General features: G+C 40.2%; 1 long non-coding RNA gene and 2 pseudogenes across 2 annotated transcripts in view; 2 read left to right on the top strand and 1 right to left on the bottom strand.

Annotated features, from left to right (window-relative positions):
• The first annotated feature begins 511 nt into the window (after positions 1–511).
• LOC148735009 (uncharacterized) lies at positions 512–5,439 on the top strand (annotated as a pseudogene). Its single transcript, XR_015999070.1, has 2 exons — positions 512–1,625; positions 2,094–5,439. The product of XR_015999070.1 is annotated as an uncharacterized LOC148735009 (transcript).
• Positions 697–18,354, bottom strand: part of LOC148735004 (uncharacterized) — a 51,340-nt gene continuing 33,682 nt past the window's right edge. The window contains exon 4 of the long non-coding RNA XR_015999071.1: positions 697–830. This is a non-coding gene — a long non-coding RNA (uncharacterized LOC148735004). The remainder of the gene's footprint in view (positions 831–18,354) is intronic.
• LOC148735008 (uncharacterized) lies at positions 7,657–9,244 on the top strand (annotated as a pseudogene).

Below are 18,354 nucleotides of genomic sequence, written 5' to 3'. Positions count from 1 at the left end.
GGGACAACTGGAACAACTGGGACAACTGGAACAACTGGGACAACTGGGACAACCGGGACAACCGGGACAACCGGGACAACCGGGACAACCGGGACAACTGGGTCAACCGGGACAGTTTGCCTGCTGGTACATGAATCAAAATTGCGTACCGCTGGATTTTAAAACCGTGGACTCGATTTTCACCTCAAAATTTATTTATTTATTTATTAAATGGCGTCAAGCTGTCCGTCGAGCTTGGTTTACGTCTTGCTTTCTTGCCGTGTTTTTCCCCATTCTACGAAAGGAATAATTCGTTATCAGAAACAGAGTTAAACTATCGGAAACTAAAAAAAAAAAAATTCGCCCCCTCCTCCCCCGCTTAGGTTGGTTTTTGTTCAACCTCGCAATCAAGAGACATTTCTCGCCATTTTTTGACTCTAGTTGTCCTTTTCGGCTCGAGCTCTTCGTTCTTCTGTTCTTCGATTAGTAGTCTGATTTTCCTGTGTTATATCTTTCTTAACAACTCAAAACAATGGATACACAGACGAATATTAAGTCTGTTAGCGACCTTGAACATCAACTAAGCCAGGTAAGCATACCGATGGAAGATGTTTGTCCTGATGTGATTCGCGAATGGCTTTCTGCATTCGCGAACAGCAATGGTGCAACGAGCGAAATGTTGTTATGCAGCGCACTAGCATCCACCTGTGCTCTGATTGGGCCGACAACAATCAAGCTTTTCGGATCATTCGAGGAAAGAGGCAATCTTTTTATTGCCGTTGTCGCACCGCCAGGCACCTGGAAAACTCCAGCATGCCAAAAAGGTTGTATTGAACCCATTGTTAAGGGAGCTGAAAAACAAAATTAAAGAAAATGTGGTTATCGATGAGACTTCAACAAGTGGTCTATTCAATCATTATGTAGCAGGATCTACTGTCCCCATTCTGTGCGTGGACGAAGCATATTCACTGTTGAACAAACTGACATCCAATACAAAGTCTGTCTCCTAAACACACCTCTCAATGGAAAGATTGTGTAAGTGTCATGACGGAGACTTTTGGTATGTGTTGAAGGGCAACAAAGGGAAACGAGTGGGGGTACCTTTGGCCAGACTAGCGATGCTGGCCTTTACCACACCACACCAGCTCCTGGAAAACGTGTGGCCAAAAATCGTGAGTGCTAAGAATGGCCTCTCAGATAGAATACTCCTATTCTATCAAAAACGAGAGGGAGAAATTGATTTGGAGGAGATGGCCATGCACCGTGAATTACTAGCTGACTACAATGTGATATCGCTCTGTGACGTGTTCGAAATAATGTTTATCGAGCGCAATGGCAAGGCACCTGTTCAGTATAAGCTCACTGCCAGTGCCAAAGAGTTATTCTTCAAGCGTTCTAAGCCCAATGAGGACGCACCTTTAACACAGGGAGCTGCTACAGGTAGCAGCTTGGTACGTGCACCAGGTTCGAATAAAAAAAAGAACACTTTGAGAATAGCTTTGAACATGCATGTCCTTTATCATCGCCTTTCAAATGCACTGGCCTTGGAGAGTGGTCCCACACCGCCAGAAATTCCTGCTCCAACCATGCAGATGGCAATTGCCTTTGTTGAAGCTCTTGAAACAATCAAGGGCACTTCAGAAATAGTGAGTATTGCATGTTATTATGATTGTATGCCAGATGGTAATAATAAGCCCCACCGTGGGGCATTTGCAACAATTTTGATATCAAAAGACAAATGCCGGGGGGGGGAGGATGGGCGCACTTGGAATTGATCGAGCCACAATAATTATATTAATAATCTTTAAAAAGTAAGCCCAAGTCATAAATGTGGTTTTCAGTGGGGCCCTGCATGAAAAAAACATTATAAATACATATTACAACTCCTTTAAGTGGGCTTGGCCCAAGCACACAAATAAGCTTCTTATTAGATGATTATGGAATACAAGTAGAATTTTGTGAGAAAATGGAAAAAACGGCTGCGAGGGAGACTAGTGGCCATGTAGGCATCACTATTTATTTTTTCAATTCTTACACCTGAGAATGTGCAGTCTTTATTACTCTTCACAAAGTTTTATATGCATGCTAATGTATTCCTTGTGATATATTAGCAGTCATGCAACCTCAAGAACTCTTTGCAATCAGTAAAGGTGGGGGTCTCTTTTAAGGATCTCAGGAAAAGAGTACTGAGTTTGCCTGGGCCTTTCACTGCTGTAAGGCGATTAGTTAGAAGTTTCTCATCAACAAGAGGACCATCTTCCCAGGTTGCCCAAGAGGTTATGATTAAGCTGCAAGCTGTTGGCATTGGCAGTGTTGTTCATGCGAGCAAACAGTGTGTGTTTTTTAAGGAACTGCCAAATGTTTTTAATTCCAACCAAGTAGCTGCATGTGGACTTTACAGGAGTACAAAACAGCCTTCGTTAGTACTGATGAGAAAGTAACCATTGCCCAACAGGAAGTTATTATGTGTGTCCATCCCAAGAGACAAACTGTTGAAGATTATGTCTCGACAGAGACACTGCAGCCAGGGCTAGGTTAGTTAACACCTTTGATTGTGTCCTTTGTGCAATGCTATTGCAAGTCAATTTACTTATTCAATCCTCTTCGTGCCCTTGGGCGCATAAGGCCATGCGAGTACATTGAACATGATGTATATTTTTGGCCAGTTTGAAAGTAACCTTCTTGTTCTCTTATGCAAACTAAAGAATGTTAAAAATATCTCATCTCAATAATAATTTGTAATTTTATACAACATCAAAATACAGTTATAATGCATTGCTCTTAAGATTATAGTGAGACATACATTTTATTAATAGTTTCATTACTGACAGATGTCAAGATGTTATACTATTTATTGCAGCTCCAGAAAATGTCCATACCTCCCCCATGGATGGTCACTGCAAATTATAAGAAGGGGAGGGGGGTAAGTGGTCTTAGAAGCCAAAATTTTTAACGAACTTTGTAAAGCTAAACTGAGGGGAGGGGAGGAGTTCACATAAAAAATCCCCATCCATAGGGAGAGTAGTTCTATTTTGATGAACAACACTGTGTATTTAAATATGTTATTGTTCAAAATTTTTACTTATTATTGGACTTTTGAAAGTGGTTGACAGAGATAGAGATTTTTTAATTATTTTTCCGTTGTTTGCATGACATTTTCATAAATATTTTATACCATTTGTTCTGTTACTGTTTTAAATATTTCTAAGAGCAGTACTGTCTTTCAGATGAACTGAACTATAGTTATTGCAATTAATAAGATAAATATAAGAGGTATATAATGTATCAAATAGTCAGTTTATTGATCATGCACGGTTAATGTCATGTATAAAAATAATAATTTATATTTTGTTGAACAACACAGTGTATTTAAATATGTTACTGTTCAATATGTTTACATATTATTGTAATTTTGAAAGTGCTTGACAGAGATAGAGATGTTTAATTATTGTTCCGTTAATGTTTGCATGACCTTTTTCATAAATTTTTTCTACCATTTGTTCTGTTACTGTTTTAAATATTACGAAGAGCAGTACTGTCTTCAGATGAACTGAACTATAGTTATTGCAATTAATAAAAAAATATGAGGTATATAATGTTTCGAATAGTCAGTTCACTGATCATGCATGGTTTATCTCGTGTATAAAAGAAAAATAATAAAGTATGCATTTCATATAAGAAGCTGGATGTTGTGTATTAAACACGAAGGCGCGCTATAAAAGGAGCCTTATGTCCCACTGGACCATTTGTCAATCAACCGTCGTGTGATGTAGAACTCTTAGAGTCAAGTCAGCTTGAGCTACAGCTACTCCAAAGCACTGAACAGCGGGCGCATTCCTAAAAATTGTTTTATGTCTTCATCACAATACAAGAATTTTTGAGATTTGTATTTCCTTTCTCCAATGGAAACTGTCTTTAATTGTGGCGGTAAATTTGAGATCGAAGTAGGTGGTTCGCACGTTACCTCATGCCACCGTGCTGGTGGAAGTAAACAATAGATATCTCATTAGCTCCTTTTGTTCATCTACCAGCATTTGAATTTGACCCGCACACGTCAACGGCGAGTGACAAATGAGCCTAGGTCTTCCCAGGGAAGACTTCCTTATATAGTGCGCCTTCGTGTTTAAGGTAGTTCGCACCAGTTTATCTTGCATGGGAAGTCTGGTGACTAGATTGCGCATCATGCTTCATACCACGACTCACATGCGAGTTTGAAAAGCAAACAAGCATGCGGTGCAGTGCCAGGTTGCTTTTCTTCAATTTAATTTGGCTAAATGTAATTTAGGCAAAGTTAACCTCGAAGCAATGCTCTCTGGCAGCCTTTGGATGCAGGAAACTCGCTTGTACCCTTGGTGGTTCACAGGGACACTGTGACACCTATACGCATTGGCCTGCTCCTGCTGGCCACATAAGGTTGGGGTTGCCCAGGCCCATTGCAGGGGCTCTTCGTGACCTCTACTTGCAGTTTACTGCTTGCTATCATTCTCAAGACTCATTCTCTCTGGTGGCATGAACTTTGATTAGTAAATGTGCTGAACATTCATCATTTTCATTCACGGTGCGAGGCCCTTCAAAATAACAATTAGTTACATGGCATCCGAGTGTTTGGGACGGACACCATTCAGATGGTTTATAATGCAGCCAAAGTACATCAAAGATGTAACCTAGAACAGCATATTAATTACTTCCTTTCCCAGAATGAATACAAATCTGTTAAGGGTTGATGTAAAACATACTATTCTCAATATTAACATATAACCAAGTAAATATCACTTAAAAAATGAACTTTTTTGTAACTGAAACACAATGTTTCCTTTTTTTCTTCACTACGTTTTTGTAAGTCACTAACTTCGGATTCACACTACAGACTAACAGTAACTGTAACAAAACCTGATATAGCAAATGATACAAAACGAAACTTGCTTTAAGCTACGGAGTCTTTTGTCTCTAAAAGGAATCAACTTGACCACATTTTGTTACACAGTGTATAACATTTTCCAGTTTTGCACTGTAACTGACTGAGATCAAATGTTCATTGAACTTGTTTCAAATCATTCCTGGTGAGAACTTTCACTGAATTCACCTTGTAGTTGTGGCAAATGCTATCTGGATTGCCAGTTACAACAGCTGCCTATACAGACTACCATGATCATTTCTATCCTAAGAAATTGTTTAAAATTTTGTTTTGCAAGAGCAAGCCATCCACCTTTGCAGAAATATACTTCTTAGTACGGATGTCTTTAGGAAAATTTTCAGGTGCAGCTTTACAAATACAAATGTAGATTTCATATATCATATCATAATCTACTTCTTCAGCTTGGCAAGATGGTAAATGTAGTATTTGTTGCAAAACAAAACATTCATAATTTGACCAAACTTCTTGCGGAAGTGCCTGTTCTTTCTGCTGCATGTACTCCATTGAGGTTTTGGGTGTTTAGTCATGTTTTCTCCTTTTTCTTTGCACACTGTTATATCCGGGTATCCATGGATATTTCAGGCTTGGATACTACGCCTAAGGACGTTTTAGATACGTTGGATCTGACTACTTTCAGTGTAAACTCTTCTTGTATATTTGAGTCTGTTCCGTTACAGTTATAGACTTTGCGACACTACAAATTGGCGACGAGGATAAAAGACAATCGGATAACATGCCAAGATGAGTTTTGAACGGTTTTCGTTGTCACCAGTTAATTCAGAGGCGACAAACTTGGCGGATGAGTGGAAGTTTTGACTCGTTGCTTTCGACAACTACCGAATTGCTACGAAATTAGATAAGGAAAGCGACGACGTTCAAAAAGATACTCTTCTACATCTTGCGGGGACGGGAGTCCAGCGTTTGCTCTCAGGTTTGCCGGGAGAGAACAAGAAATTTGAAGTTAAACAAGCGTTAAGTGCACATTTTCAGCCGAAGAGAAACAAGTGGGCAGAGAGGCAGAGAGGCAGAGAGGCAGAAGTTTCGAAAACGTGCTCAACTTCAACATGAATCACTTGATACCTTCATTGCAGAGTTACGTATGCTGAGTTGAGCATGCGACTTCCGGGAAGCAACTGATGATAATATTCTTGGTCAAGTCTAACCCTGAATATGTTTGGTATACTACTAATAATGAGGGGCTGGGTGTTGAAACTGATGTTGAAATCAATGATAGACTTGTTCAAATGATGATTGACACTGGCTGTGCTTAAACCTTGATCCCTAAACAATGCTTTAGAAACAACCTGAACATTCCTCTTAACCCAACCAATGTCAAGTTCTCAGCTTTTGGTGGAGGAGACATCAAGTGTTTAGGAGTATTTGATGCTAAATTGAGATGCAATAAGATGGAAGTAATGGAGCCAGTGTATGTGATCGATGTGGAAGGTCCCCCCCCCCCCCCTGTTAGGAAGAAGCGCCCTGTTCACCCTCAACCTTGTAAAAATCCATGCAGTAAAGGAGAGCCCAACCAAGGCGAGGGAGAAGATCTATCAGGAGTATGAAAATCTCTTCCAGGAAGAGCTCGGAGACTTTAAGAATTATGAGTACAAAATTAAAATCAATTCAAATGTCCCTCCCAAGGTACAAATACAAAGGCCGGTCCCAGCACCCTTAGAGGAGAGATTGAAACAAGAAATAGAGTGAATGATCCAAGAAGATGTGATTGAAGAAGCGGCAGGAGCATCATGGATATTACCTGTGCAGATTATCTGCAAGGCGAAGGGAGAATTGAGAGTGTGCGTTGATCTCAGGGAAGCTAATAAAGCAGTGATAAGAAAGCGGTTTCCAATTCCTAGAATCCAAGACCTATTACAGCAACTGAGTGGGGCTCGGATGTGGATTGAGACTGTGGCCTTCGTCTCAATGCAGATAAGTGTGCCTTGGGCATGTGTGAGCTGAAATTTCTAGGACACGTCATCTCGGCTGAGGCCATTAGGCCTGACCCTGACAAGGTAAAAGCCATTGCAGATGCCCCAGTACCTCAAAACCAAGCTGAACTGAGATCATTTCTGGGAAGTATTACATACCTTGCACAGTTTGTTTCCAACCTTGCAACAGTGATCACTCCCTTACGATATCTTACGCAGAAGGGTGTGGTGTGGAAATGGAGTACAACAGAATCCAAAGCCTTTGAGGAAGTTAAAGAGCTTCTGATTAAAGTACCATGCCTTGCACACTACTCATTGGAAGCCGAGACCAAACTTGTAGTAGATGCCAGCTGTGTCTTGCTGCAAAATGTTGACAGCCGTTGGCAGCCCATATCTTATGCGTCCAGAAGTCTAACTGCAGAGAAGAGATATTCACACATCGAACGGGAGGCAATGGCTGTGCTGTTCGGATTGCAGAAGATGCATTCTTCCATTTATGATCGCCACGTTGTCTTCTCGACTGATCATAAACCACTGCTTGGCGTATTCAATAAAAACACTTAATCAATTCGCCTTGAACAGATTGCTTTGAGATGTCAGGACTATGACTTCACACTCCACATGCCGGGACAAATATGACCCCGTCTGAACTGTTTCTCAACAGAGAGATAACAACAAAGTTGCCAACAGTACCAGACTTGGATCAGAACAACCCTGAGGAGAGGTACAAGGAATACCAGAGGAAGTTATGTGAGTATACTGATGCCAAGCGACATCTGATAATCTGCCCGCACCCACCCCATACCCTCCCCTTCGCCACTGAGCCGTACTGTTTTCACTTAGCGCTGGTCAGCGGTCCGTTTATGAGGTAATCACCGCGATCACGAAGAAAATCCATGGTGGACAGGCACCTGGAGTCCGTAGTACACATGCAGAAGGCAGAGCAACACCAAGGTAATAACCAGCAAACACTGAAAACGATTCTCAATTGCAAAACATCTGTGCAGATTGAGCAAGTTGAAATTTCTCGGGAGTGGATCAGGGTATGTGCGGCTTCAAATATTCCCTTTCACAAGTCTGACAATCCGTTGATGCATAAATTTCTGCAAACTCGTATTTTAAATGGTGGAGCAATTCCTACACGTTCTCAGCAGCATGATTACTACCTCTTACCTCTTTGATGTTTATCAGAGCAAAAGAGCTGCTCTTAAGGAGCTGGTCATCAATAAGTAAGTCGCCTTTATTGCAGACGAACTCAGTGACGACGAGGAGAGGTCTGTAATTGATGTTAGGCTGTTTTTCTTGACTTTGATGAACTTTCTCCCAAGGAAAATTCTGTTGCATGGCTTTTTCATTCACACTTCCTTACCGCAACCAACAACAGAACAGTGTTACGGGCAGTAGTGAAAACTGTGCATGAATGTGGCATAGAGTACAACAAAGTCCTTGTTTTTAATTCAGACAACGTGGCATAAATGAAGAAAGCGTTCTGTGATACACTGTCCTCTTTATTTCCTTACTGCATTCACATCACATGCCAAAGCCACATTGTAAATCTGGTGGCCTCTGATTTCAAAAACGGATTTGAAGAGGTAATTGAGTTTGTAAAATGCTTTCACAATCTTTTCTATGTGCCAAGCGGAAGAAAGGGTCGCTTCGTGAAATTCCTTCAAGAGGCTCTTAATCCAGGTGACAAAGCCACCGTGCTACCAAACCCGACAACGAAAAGCTAGAGTGCCTGGTTTGATTCTCTACTATACCATGCTGACTACTGCTTCCTGTTCCCAGATTTCATCCAAGAAGAAATAAATCGTTACAGAAGTACCGCCAGCAATTCTCTTCTACAATTGGAAGAAATGTATGCAGATGAAAGCTTTATGAAGAAGCTTCAGGCCCAGCTGGCATTCCTCAAAGTGAAAACAGCTATCCTCATGGTGCACCTGAATTACTTTCAGGAAAGAGTGCCTCAAGTCACCCAGGTCCATGGAAAGATGGAGCAACTCCTGCACTTTCTAAATGTAAATAGAAATTGGAAAATGTTGCCTTTTGCTTTCAGAGAGAGCACACATTCACATGTAAAGAAAGGAAAGAGCTAGTTTTGTTGTTCAGTTCTGTTTTTACTGCTGCCCATTCGAAACTGTCCAAGTATGTTGAGGATGGGGCGCAACCGGCATCAAAGTTCCAAGAACAAGTTCAAGTGCTTGATCCGCGAAATATAATTGATATGAAGCATGACTTCAGCTTAATTGACAGCATCCCTGGTATTGAAGAAGTTCTAAAGCACGTTTGGGAAACGTATGTAAACTACCTTGGCCCCCTTGCGGTGAAACAAAGTAAAGATGGAAGCTTTGATCTGTCTTTGTTATGGAAGTCAAAGGCAAGTGCCCTGCCTGTACTCTTCAACAACTGTTGGATCTTATGACGTGGAGCGATCATTTTCTGCCTACAGTGAGATCCTGGATGAAAAGTGAAGATAACTATATTAAAGTACAATTAGAGCATTACACTTCCTGAGTTGGAATCTCCACACCAAATCATCCACTGAAGTGGAAAGGAACAAGCAGGAAAACCCACCAAGCAGCCTAAAAGTGACAAAAGAAACCCCAAAAATCGTCCCTGAAAAGAAACCTCTATTGCTGGATGATGCAGGAGATTTCCCAAGGCTCCACAAGATTTTCAAGGAAAGGCACCAACAGTCTCAGTCTGGTCCAGCACCAAAAGTTAACAAGACAAAGAAGAGTGGCATGGCTCCAGAAGGTACTGATACAGTTACCCAAAAGGAAGAAATCGAGTGCAACACCTGGAAATCTTTTCAGAAGTTCCACACTGAATAGACTTCTTGATGATTCTCAAGTCAAAGAGGAGTGCAATGCCTATGAAAAAAGTCAGCTCTCTTTAAACACACAACAGCACTCACCACGCAATGACATGGAAGTGAATTATGGAATCCATCAGATTACAGCCCAAACGTTCAACAAGGAAGCAGCCTGTGTTTTTCCAGAACACAGAAGACCTTTTCTAAATTGTGAATGAGTGAATGGGAGTCATGTTTAAAGGAAACGGTACCCTTGATGACAAAGATCTTCAAAGTTTGTATGGACGCAAAGCACAAGATTCTGATAATTAACTCACAAACTTTGTCATAGAGGCTCATTTGCACCTCATTGCAACCAAGGGAATGGCCACAGGTACAAAAGTCGAAATTTTGGAGTAGGAGTTATTTGAGAAGGGGTTCAGAAATGGTTCAACACAAGAAATACGGCCATTTCGAGCAGCGGCTTCTCTATCCAAGATGGCATCAGGCGCCATTTTTAATTTTTACAAATTTATTTAGATTTATTCAAGGGTTCTCTTTGAATTGTGGGATATTTGTGGGGTTTGTGAACGAAAAAGGAGGCCATTTTGGAAGAGTGAAAATGGATCTTTCCGTAGCGATGTTTTTTAGAAGAATATGGTAAGTACAAGGCGCAGAATTTTGCTTTTTCATCGTGCTGTGGCGTAACCCTTGGGATGATGTACTAAGGCAAAGAAAGAGATTACAACATTTCTAGAGGCTATTTTAAAATTTTAAAACGATGGGTTCCTGTGATAGACATTGTATTTGCATATTGTGTTTGCTGAATGTAGATTCACTGTTTTCAGCTTCTGTAAATTGGTACCGCGTGAGCTAAAAGCTGGAATCTGGCCGTGTTGACCAGTGTTGAAGCAGAACCAGGTTCATCCCTAGCTGGATTAGTACAACTGGGAGCGAGCTTTGCTCGTTGCCTTCGAAAATGCCAAGGAAGAGTAGGAAGAGAGCAAGAAGCTCCAAGACGATAGCAAAGGAAAAGTTTCCAATCGGGGAACTTGCCCGTAGGCGGAAAGTACTCAAAGAGTAATTTATTTCAAACTGCAAAGTCTACTCGACGGAAAGTTAAAGCTGAAAAAAACTGAAAAGAAAGGCAAGGAAAAGTAAATTTGCTCATATGTATTATGTCGATAAATAAAGACTGGTGTTTGCTCATTTGTTTGATAAATGGTGAAGGTGTTGATCATATTTATATAGGTGTTTATTATTTTTGACTGAAGATATTAAATTGGGAACTGTAAAAATAAACACGAAATGTTGTGATCCAAAATGTACCTCAGCTTTACTGAATTCAGTATCTTTTGTGTTTTTTCTCAACTTACAAATTGTTTCAATTTCATCAGTCTCATACATTGATGCATGAATTTTCTGACTCAAGTTGTTTTCAGGATTTTGCCATTCTATTCATCTTTGGGTAAAAAATCTAGGACTGTGGATTAATTTTAACTATCCGGCAAATTTTTCATTGGTTGAAAGAATCCAGAATGATGTGGAGTTAGTGAAAAAAAGAGTACTCGAGACTGACATCGTAAGAAAAAGAAAACTTCTGAAAAGACGAAGGTTTCCAACCTCCATATCAGAAGCCGGTTCTTAAGAGTATGCAGTTCCTGTTGCAAAAAGAACTTGTCAAAGACGTACAAGAGAGACCATCGCTGCCTGTAATGAAATCCATGGTGGTATCAGGGAGAACTAAAGTCCAATACTGGATGCTTTCTGGTTGACTTTAGTCAAGGTGGCCACACCATTTCAGTTGGCAAATTACTTTTCCAACACAACGTCTACCAGGCAAACTTTTGCTTTAGTCAAAGAAGCGAAGAAAGAACCTCCAAAAGCTTCCAAAAGTATCTCGTCCTGAATGCTAAATTAGCAATGTTTGGGTACCTTGTTTTGCCGTATTGATGTTTCTACGTCACATCTCACCCCAACTCCTTCAAATACTACTCCCGGTCATTTTCTGAATCGAGTAATGGCGGCAGGACATTTACGAAAATTGTAGTGCAAATAAACACACTTCCAGATCATATTTCGACTCCAAACTTGGCACGGTAAGTCACTTTTACATATATTTTCGAAATATGTAATAAAAAACAAAACCCCAAATTTGATCGTAGTAGCACTTTAATCTTTTCTACACCCTCTTGGGTAGTGTATACCCCTAAGGGTTACTTTTAATCTTTTCTATACCCTCTTGGGTAGTGTATACCTGAGGGTTACTTTTAATCTTTTCTATAGCCTCTTGGGTGGTGTATACCTGAGGGTTACTTTTAATCTTTTCTATAGCCTCTTGGGTAGTGTATACCTGAGGGTTACCTTTAGTCTCTTCTCTACCCTCTTGGGTAGTGTATACCTGAGGGTTACTTTTAATCTTTTCTATAGCCTCTTGGGTGGTGTATACTTGAGGGTTACTTTTAATCTTTTCTATAGCCTCTTGGGTAGTGTACACCTGAGGGTTACTTTTAATCTTTTCTATACCCCCCTTGGATAGCGTACACCTGAGGGTTACTTTTAATCTTTTCTATACCCTCTTGGGTGGTGTATACCTAAGGGTTACTTTTAATATTTTCTATACCCTCTTGGGTAGTGTATACCTGAGGGTTACTTTTAATCTTTTCTATACCCTCTTGGGTAGTGTATAGCTGAGGGTTACTTTTAATTTTTTCTATACCTTTTCTATATCTTTTCTACCTTGACTTCACCAGCAAGTACTGACCATCAGTAAACATGAGCGTAACATCACCTTACACGCTAAATGCTCGCAGTTGGTCAGCAACGATTCCACATGGGAGAAAAAATCTTCAAACGATCTTTTCAATGTCACGATAGGTTCTTTTGATGGCGCCGAAACTTGAGAATTGGTCGGCTGCTTCCTATTATCTCTTTTTACCGACAAGTATGGCCAAAGCATCAGTCTCTACCACGACGATGGTCTAGTAGCTTTAAACAAAACTTGAAAAGACAAGAAATTGAAAAGATCAAATAGAACTGTGCAAGATCTTCCATGAAAATGACTTCAAGATAACGATACAAGCACACAAAGTCATCGTCAATTTTCTAGACGTCACGCTCGATCTGCAGAGCAGCAAACACTATCCATACACAAAGGAAGGCAACGTCCCATTTTACGTACACAAGAAATCCAATCACCAACCATCTTGAAAAACATCCCAGATTCCATAAACAAACGGCATTCAGTAATATCGGACCGTGAAAGCTTTGAAAAAGCCAAAACTGTGTACCAAAAAGCCCTCAATAAAAGCGGTTACAATTACAACCTGTCTTACCACAAGTCACCCAACAAGAAACTGCAGTCAAGGAAAACCGTCCAAGAAACATTGTTTGGTACAATGAATTCATGGTTTTGGTACAATGAAGATCTTTAAGCTCATGCCAATAACAGGCAGGAAGAAGATTCAATCTAACAAGACCATCACGATAGGGAATACTATTATAGTAACTCATATTTAAAATATATTTTGTAGCTCTTCGTTGAAGGCGCTCTATACGAGTTAAATTGCCAATCTCCTGAGGGGCCCACACTTCACTTGCATACCCTATGTGCAGGCGAACAAAAGAAAGATAAAGAAGTTTTCTTGTGCTTTCATCAAATGATTTTCAAGTGTGCCTTCTTAAAAAGCTTATCATTCTATATCCTTTTGCAAGTATGTGATCGATATGATTGTTCCACTTTTAGTCATTAGATGCAACAACCCCTTGATCTTTTATAGTTGATACGTGATTAAGAGATTTCGAGTCTAAATTATAGTCATAATTAATAGGTTCCTTTTTCCGAGAAACTGTCAATATTTCGCATTTTGAGCTGTTAAAACGAAGCTGCCATGCCTGGCTCCGGTAATTAAGACTATTAAGGTCATCTTGGAGAGCAGCACAATCATATTCTTCTTTGATGACTCTACTGCATTTTGAATCATCAGCAAATAAAGCAGTACGACTGTCAGTAGCAGCAGGTAGATCGTTCACATACACTAGGAATAAAAGCAGGCCTAGGATACTACCTTGAGGCACCCCGGATGTTACGGGTAGACTGCTGGAAGTATATCCATGAACTAGACATCATTGACTGCGGTTATTAAGGTAACTATCGAACCACTTGAGCAGTTGACCGCATATACCATACTGGACAAGTTTAATTAGAAGCCGCTGATGCGAATCGCTATCAAAGGCTTTAGCCAAATCCAAGTATATAATATCTGACTTTAAGGCATTGTCCAGATTTTGGCCGATCTCATGATAAAATGTCAATAATTGTGTAACTGTAGAGCGTCCCTTGACAAAACCATGTTGTGAATCGTCAAAGAGAGCACAGAGGTGGTTATTTACGCAGTTGAACATACAACGCTCCAATACTTTTAGATGACGTAAAGAAGAGAAATTGGACGATAATTGGAAACATCATCTCTCTTTCCTTTTTCATGGCCTGGAAAAACTAAAGAGTTTTTCCATTCAACAGGGACTTCAGCAGATACGAGTGACAAGTTAAAAGGATGACAAATAGACGGGGCTAGTTCCAAAGCACATTCTGTAAGGACGTACGTTGGAAGACCATCAGAGCCTTGAGCTTTATGAGGGTCAAGCTTTGTAAAAACATCAAAAACCATTGTCTCGGTTAGGTAAACATTATCGAGGAGAGGCACATTCATCATCAGAAGACCATCGGAGCCTGGAGCTTTATGAGAGTCAAGCTTTGTAAGAACATCGAAAACATTTCCTCGGTTAGGTAAACATTGTTCAGGAGAGGCACATTCATTCTAGGAGCTGGTGGATCAAGTTGAGAGGAGGATTAAAAGGATTAATTTGTAAAAGATCTTACAGGATATATCACATCACTGCATGAAGTAAAATAAAGTAGCTACGATTTACAAATTTATTTTAATCCTATGTTTCCAACTGTTACACACATTAACTTAGAGACAGTCTACAATTCAATGAAATAACAATAGTGATGAGCGACTTAATCCATGTAACTACTATAAATTATATATCATGCATTGGACTAAAAGTTCTAAACATCAACAGGAACAGTGTTTACATTATAATTATATGCAGACGGTTTTATAGCTGCAATACGACGCTGTTACGCCTTGTTGAGGACTGGAAGGAGTGTCTGGATCGCGGGCACCTTGTAGCTGTTTTAATAATGGACTTATCAAAGGCTTTTGATGGACTCCCCCACGATCTTCTCATTGCTAAATTGCAAGCGTACGACTTAGATACACAGGGTTGTGCTTTATTTAAAGACTACCTTCAGCATTGGAAACAGAGGGTAAAAATTGGCGATGAGTTTTCCACGTGGAAGCATAATTACAGAGGTATGCCACAGGGAAGTGTCCTAGAACCCTTACTTTTTAACATATTCTTAAATTATATTTTCTATTTTATTTCAAAGGTTAAGTTTAATGCATACGCTGAAGATCAGCAATTATATAGCTCGAAAACGGATCACCTTGCCCTGTATGATAGGATGAATAGTGAACTATCGATTGCTGTTGATTGGTTTAGAAATAACGGTCTTATGGCCAATCCAAGTAAATTTTATTCTCTCATACTCGGAGGAACTGATCTAAACTTTTCCTTCAGTTATAGTTGATGGGGTAAGAATCGAGCAGCATGATGATATAGATCTACTAGGAATTAATATTGACTCAAAACTTAGGGCTTAATTAGAGTTGAATAATTCATTTTTTGAATGAAAATCTTTCTGTAACTGTAACAATAAATTGTAATGAAGTTATCCTGAACTGCAGATTAAGCAGCTATTTGTCTTTTTTTTTCCTGGGCTCGCAGCTTGTCAAACGTGACCAAAATAACCCTGAAACCTTCAGCTTATTCAAAGAAATTGTGGCATGTGACCAAATGGATTCTCAGTTTTGATCACGTACCGAACATCGCAATTTGAACTCACCAAACTTTCAAAATCATACCTTCATATATGGCCGCTCGACCCTTGTACCAGCCAGTCAATTTGTGAACTGTTGTCCCATCTTTATCTCCACGGCGCCAACGACACTCTTTCCATTTATACCACTCACGATGTTCTTGTTTTCCCACTGAACAACGGTAAAACCTATCTTTAGAGATGTTATGTTAAGCAAAACAGTCGAGAATCAACCGATGAAAAGTACATTCAAAGATGAGCGCCAAATGGACTTTTCTTTGTTTCCGAGCATGGGTAAGATCGTGTGGATATTTTGGGAATTGTCATTGGCTTGTAGAGAGAATCCGCTGCCTTGAATGATTACAATCTCAAAAGAAGCGCGCAAGATTATCCTGACTTCACTGACCGGTAGTCTGCTTTTGGACGATGGATTAACGATAATATAAATAATTAAGCGAACTCCCTCTATGTAGAAATAATCGACAAGAATCGAACGTACTACAAATGAACGGTTTGTGACCAAAAGTTGTCAAGGAAACAAAGACTTGAAACCCTGACTCGAGTTGTGTTCACGGCAAAGGTGAGAAATAACAGAAGCCAATCACAAGTTTGAATGTGATTGCAAACGTGTTTTACCTTCATTATTATAAAAGATAGACACCACCTTATATAGGAAGTATGAGAGATACCAAGATGATCACATTGACCCATAAATGTCAGAACGGTCTTGCGCCTCAATACTTAACGAGTAAGTTTACCAAGCGATCAATTATACATACTCGTAACAATCGTACGCCGAACTCTTTGCAGATTCCGCTATACAAAACGGCTACGGGCCAGCGCACTTTTTCCTATAGAGGGGCCAACATATGGAATAACTTGCATAAAGAACTTAGGCAAAATACCTCATTGGCATCTTTCAAGCGCGCTCTGCAAGACACACTATTGAGGCAGACATTTCCCTTATAAGCTCTGGAACTTGGTGGAATACTATTTTAAATTCTGACCATGACTTTTATCGTTATTTATGTTTTTTATAGATTGTAAAAAGTTTGTAAATAGTTTCTTAAAAACCTCACGAGGATGTTACTATTAAACATGATGATGATGTAGGGTCCTATATATATGCAGGATCCTATTCTTGCCCAGGATCCTGATCAGGATAGTGATCCTACATAAGATCCTATATATATCGACGATCTTATTCTTTCCCAGGATCCTGATCAGGACAGTGATCCTACATAGGATCCTATATATATCTCTAAGATCCTACTTAGGATTCTATTCAGGATTTGTTATCATTCCAAGATCCTATACAGGATCCTGGACAGGATTTTCACCAGGGTAGAATTATTTTTGGCACACGTAAGTACGATCACATCACCCCTGTTCTTCGTGAGTTAAAGTGGCTACCCATCAAACATCCGGAATTAAAGAATGCAATGATTGCCTTTAAATGCATCAATGGCTTAGCGCCACAATGGCTTAGCACCACAGTACCTGTGCTCAAAGTTCATTAAAAGAAGGGATACACACCATTACACAATAAGGAATAAGATCTTCACATCAACAAATATTGAATAGAAAGTGGCCAACGTACATTCTTACACAGAACAACTCAGATTTGGAACTCTTCAGACACTTTTTGAAAAGAAGCTGAAGTCTATTTTGATACAGAAAAATATTGATGAATGATAAAATTAAAAGTTGAAGTTGAAGTTGTCACCCAGAGAGGGTCATTTAAGCTTCACGTGAATGACCCTCCTTGGGTAACAGCCGAATTTAAGGCTCTTATCAAGGCGCACCAAAAAGCCTATGCGCAAGGTGATATTCAGAGTTATAAACATCTTTGGAACATCACCAATTGTGAACGAAAGGTGTGTCGCTGAAAGTTCTACACATCGAAAGTAGCTTGACCTCAAGAAAACCAAGCCTAGCCAGTGGTGGAGAGAAGAAATGATTGCTGGGATGACTCCAGCTACCGGCAAGGAAAACATACGTTCGCATTTACATCTTGACAGGATCACAACGCACACTAATCAGGACATTGCAAACATGATCAACTCCGCTCTTCTTGAACCGATGCAGGATTATACACCGCTTTCATGTCTCCTCCCAATTGCAGACGACTCTGAGCTTCTAGTCGCTAGCCCCTCGGACGCATTTAATGCTCTTTTGCAGTTGAATCAGAGGAAGGCTGGGGGAGCAGATGGCATCAACAACTGGCTTCTTTGGGACTATGCTGACTTCTTAACTTCTCTGGTTTGCAATATTCTGAATGCATTATTTGCTGAGCAGAAACTCCCAAGGTCCTGGAAGGATGCCGATGTCACACCCCTGATAAAAGTTGAGCCGGTGACTACCATCGCTAAGCATATTCGACCTTTCTCCCTGACACCAGCTTTGTCCAAATCAACTCAGGACTTCGTGTTTAGCAAATGTATTGGTCCCGCAGTTTTGGAGACGATTGCCTCTCCGAATGGGGCACCATTCCATCAGGCATGCCCCAGGCCACAAAACTTGGCCCTTGGCTTTTCATATTGATGATAAATGATCTTCACCCTTCTGGATCTGATGTATGGAGATACGTGGATGACACCACGCTCGCTGAAGAGTATTTGGTGCTACATTGACCATTATCTCGATTTTTAAGACGAAACTCGACAGTCCGTAAACGATGTAAATTTAAATTTGGTGGCTGCGAAGAAACCAAGCGGTTGGCCTAAGAGGCCAGAGGCTCTCAAAGAGATCTAGTTGCGGCAATCATTTCATGAGCAGTGGAGGAGCAAAA

Source organism: Stylophora pistillata, chromosome 3 (assembly GCF_964205215.1).
Source record: "Stylophora pistillata chromosome 3, jaStyPist1.2, whole genome shotgun sequence".
NCBI classification, from domain to species: Eukaryota; Metazoa; Cnidaria; class Anthozoa; order Scleractinia; family Pocilloporidae; genus Stylophora; species Stylophora pistillata.
The sequence above is the reverse complement of the archived record's forward strand: the minus strand, read 5'-3'. Positions and strand labels throughout refer to the sequence as shown.